We start from the raw sequence: 4639 nt of genomic DNA, 5'->3' as shown, positions 1-4639 counted from the left end.
CTGAGCTTTTCTCTGTTGAGAGACTTTTAATTATTGATTCAATGTGGTTACTCATGATTGATCTCTTCAGGTTTTCTATTTTTTTCCTGGTTCAATCTTGGTAGGTTGTTTGTGTCCAGGAATTCATAGATATCCTCTAGGGTTTCCAGTTTGTTAGTGTATAGTTGTTCATAATAGTTTCTAATGATCCCTTGTATTTCTGTGATATCAGTTGTATGTCTCCTTTCTCATTTCTAATTTTATTTGGGTCTTCTCTCTTTTTTTCTTTGTTAGTCCTGGTAGTGGCTTATTGATTTTTTTTCTCACACACCAAGCACAGGTTTATGGATTTTGTTTATCTTTTTTAAAAAACAACTTTTTATTTCATTGACCCTTTGTGTCCCTTTTTTAGTCTCTATTCTATTTAGTTCTGCTCTGATCTTTATATTTCTTTGGGTTTGGTTTATTCTTGCTTTTCCAGCTCCTTGAGGAGCATCATGAGGTTGTTTACTTGAAGTCTTCCCACCTTTTTGATGTAGGCATTTGTTGTTATATAGTAGGCTATAAATGACTGTTCCAATAATTTTGGCTTCCAAATGATTGGAAACTGAAAACATGCAAGGCCGGTGTGGTGGCTCACACCTGTAATCCCAGCACTTTGAGAGGCAGAGGCAGGAGGATCACCTGAGGTCAGGAGTTCAAGTACAGCCTGGCCAATGTGGTGAAACCCCGTCTCTACTAAAAATACAAAAATTAGCTGGGCGTGGTGGCGGGTGCCTGTAATCCTGGGAGGCAGAGGTTGCAATAAGCCAAGATTGCACCATTGCACTCCAGCTTGGGCAACAAGAACGAAACTCCGTCTCAAAAAATAACTAACTAACTAACTAACTAAATAAATAAATAAAAGCATGCAGGAGTATCAGTCACTTATAACAGTCATTTTTTCCCCCAATTTTATGGAATTGCATAGAATATTTTTTTCCATCTGTTCACTTTTAGTCTATGTGTGTCTTTACAGGTGAAGTGAATTTCTGATAGGCAGCATACACTTGGGTCTTTTTTTTTTTTGGACAGGGTGGTGGTGACAGCAATCTGTTTGGGCCGGTCCCCAGGCCCCTGGGTGGCATGCTGGTACTGGCAGCAGCAGGTTGGGTGGGCCAGTGCCTGGGCCTCTGGGAGATGCACACAGGAAGCAGTGGTAGGCAGGGTGGACCTGTCCTTGGGCTCCTGGACAGTGTGCATGTGTGGCATGCACACCAGTGGCAGTGAAGTGGGTGGATCAATCCCTAGGCCTCTGGACAGTGCACATGAACAGCAGCAGTAGGTGGGGTGAGCCCGTCCTTGGTCCCTGGAAGGAATGCATGTGTGCTGACAGTGCAGGTCAACCCCCAGACCCCCTAATGACATGCATGGGTACTAGCATTGACATCAGTAGGTAGGGTGGGACCCTTAGGCCCCTGGATGGTGCACATGGGTGGTGATGGTGGTGGGCTGGGCAGATTGAATCTCAGGCCCCTGGATGATGTGCACAGGTGCTGGCAGCAATGGTGGTGGTGAAGGGCAGGGCAGGCCTGTTTTCAGCCCCGCAGATGGTGTGCATGGGCAATGGCAGTGGCAGGCAGGAAGGATTGATGCCCAGGTCCCAGAAGGCATGCTCGGGCACCAGTGGCAATGGTGGTGGGCAGGGCGAGCCTGTCCTCAGATGTCCTCTGCACCTGCAATCAATGTGTGGGCTATCTCCACACAGCCAGTGGAGTGGGAGAGAATGGTAGCCCCAACAAAGAAAAATAATTCATGAATAGTATTTTTTCAGTTTTTTCCTCAGCTTTATTGAGGTATAATTGACAAATAAAAATAGAGTATACTCAGCCAGGCACGGTGGCCCACGCCTGTAATCCCAGCACTTTGGGAGGCCAAGGTGGGCGGATCACTTGAGGTCAGGAGTTCAAGGCTAGCCTGGCCAACATGTTGAAACCCTGTCTCCACTAAAAATACAAAAATTAGCTGGGCGTGGTGGTGGGCGCCTGTAATCCCAGCTACTTAGGAGGCTGAGGCAGGAGAATTGCTTGAACCTAGGAGATGGAGGTTGCAGTGAGCCAAGATCATGTCACTGCACTCCAGCCTGGGTGACAAGAGCAAAACTCTGTCTCAAACAAACAAAAAAAGTATATATTTTCTCACACTTGTAATCCCAGCACTTTGGGAGGCCGAGGTGGGAGGATCACCTGAGGTCAGGAGTTCGAGACTAGCCTGGCCAACATGGTGAAACCCCCATCTCTACTAAAAATACAAAAATTAGCCAGGTGTGGTTGTGCACACCTGTAGTCCCAGCTACTCAGGAGGCTGAGGCAGGAGAATCGCTTGAGCCTGGGAGGTGGAGGTTGCAGTGAGCCGAGATCACCCCACTGCACTCCAGCCTTGGTGACAGAATGAGACTCCGTCTCAACATAAAAAAGGAAAACAAACAAACAACAACAACAACAACAAAAAACAAAAAACAAACCCAAGGGACTTCTGATGTGAGTATCCACTGAAGCTTACCACAGGTCCACATAGCATTCTGGTTAACTGTGGACATCTTGAGTACCAGTTCTACTGGATCTACTGGATCATAAGGCCCAAAGTACAGAGTTGCCTGCCTTGCAACTGGACTCCTAAGCTGTCCTCTCTTGCCCTAAATGCCCCTCAAAGCTGGCAGCACTTCTAGTCCTGATGAGCAGAACATTCAAATGTGGCCAATGTTGACTCCAAAATTCAGAGGTTCACCGTGCAACATGTCTCCTTTTTAGAGATAAAGAATGCAAGGTACAGCAACTTGTCCATTATTTTTTTTGGTGAAAAGACAATCTGCCAGGCTCAGTGGCTCATGCCTATAATCCCAGCACTTTGGGAGGCCAAGGTGGGCAGATCACTTGAGCCCAGGAGTTTGAGACCTGCCTGGGCAACATGGTGAAACCCTGTCTCTACAGAAAAATATAAAATTAGCCAGGAGTGGTGGCATGCGCCTGTGGTCCCAGCTACTCAGGAGGCTGAGGTGGGAGGATTGCTTGAGCCTGGGAGGTCTACGCTGCAGTGAGCTGAGATTGCACCACTGTACTCCAGTCTGGGTGACAGAGCAAGACTCAGTCTCAAAAAAAAAAAAAGAAAAAAAAAAGACAAACTGTTTTGGTATTACTGTAAGAAAAACACACATATTTACTTAAGACCAGGCATTCGTATGATGCCCTTTCTACCTTCGTGGCCAACAAATTTATGCAGTCACACCTCACTGTGTCATCTTCTCCTTGGGAAATATTTCTCCTTCACTTTTCTTGAGTAAAATTTTCGTAAAGTGTACAAATCTTTTTTTTTTTTCTTTCCCTGAGACAGAATCTTGCTTGTTGCCTGGGCTGGAGCGCAGTGGCACAATTTTTGCTCACTGCAACCACCGCCTCCTGGGTTCCAGCGATTCTCCTGCTTCAGCCTCCCAAGTAGCTGAGATTACAGGCATGCACCACCACACCCAGCTATTTTATTGTTTTTTTTTTTTTAGAAGAAGTCTCACTCTGTCACCAGGCTGGAGTGCAGTGGCTCAATCTTGGCTCACTGCAACCTCTGCCTCCAGGGTTCAAGCGATTCTCCTGCCTCAGCCACCCCAGTAACTGGGATTACAGCTGTGTGCCACCATGCTTGGCTTATTTTATTTTTTATTTTTTATTTTTGAGACAGAGTTTCGCTGTTGTTGCCCAGGCTGGAGTGCAATGATGTGATCTTAGCTCACTGCAACCGCCGCCTCCTGGGTTCCAGTGATTCTCCTGCTTCAGCGTCTGGAGTAGCTGGGATTATAGGCGCCTGCCACCACGCCCAGCTAATTTTTGTAGTAGAGATGGGGTTTCCCCATGTTGGCCAGGCTGGTCTTGAACTCCTGACCTCAGGTGATCTGCCTGCCTTGGCCTCCCAAAGTGCTAAGATTACATGTGTGAGCCACTGACTGTGCCTGGCCAATTTTTTTGTATTTTTAGTAGAGATGGGGTTTTGCCACGTTGGCCAGGCTGGTCTCGAACTCCTGAGCTCTAGCATTCCGCCTGCCTTGGCCTCTCAAAGTGCTGGGATTATAGGCGTGATCCTCCACAACGGGCCATGAAGATAGTCTATTTGAAAATACATAATGAGAGGAGAAAATGGAATGAAAAAGAATGAGGATCACCTACAAGATGTAGAAAACTACCTCAATAGACCAAATCTAAGAATTATTGGGGTTCAAGAGGGAGCTGAGCAAGAGCAAGGGGTAGCAGAAAGCTTATTCAAAGAAGTAAAAACAGGCCGGTATGGTAGCTCATGCCAGTAGTTCCAATGTTTTGGGAGGCTGAGGCAGGAGGATTGCTTGAGGCCAGGAGTTCACGACCAGCCTGGGCAACATAGTGAGACCTTGTCTCTACAAAAAATAAGATAAAAAATTAGGCAGGCATTGCAGGTGGTGCACACCTGTAATCCCAGCTACTTGGGGGCTGAGGCAGGGAGGATCACTTGAGTTCAAGAGTTTACAGCTACAGTGAGCTGTTATTGTGCTACTGCACTACGGCGTGGGCAACAGGGTGAGACCGTTTCTCCAAAAAAAGAATAATAATAACAGAAAACCTCCCTCCCTCCCTCCCTCCCTCCCTCCCTTCCTTCCTTCCTT

Source organism: Hylobates moloch, unplaced genomic scaffold (assembly GCF_009828535.3).
Source record: "Hylobates moloch isolate HMO894 unplaced genomic scaffold, HMol_V3 SCAFFOLD_21, whole genome shotgun sequence".
Lineage (NCBI taxonomy): Eukaryota > Metazoa > Chordata > Mammalia > Primates > Hylobatidae > Hylobates > Hylobates moloch.
This window is presented reverse-complemented; position numbering follows the sequence as displayed.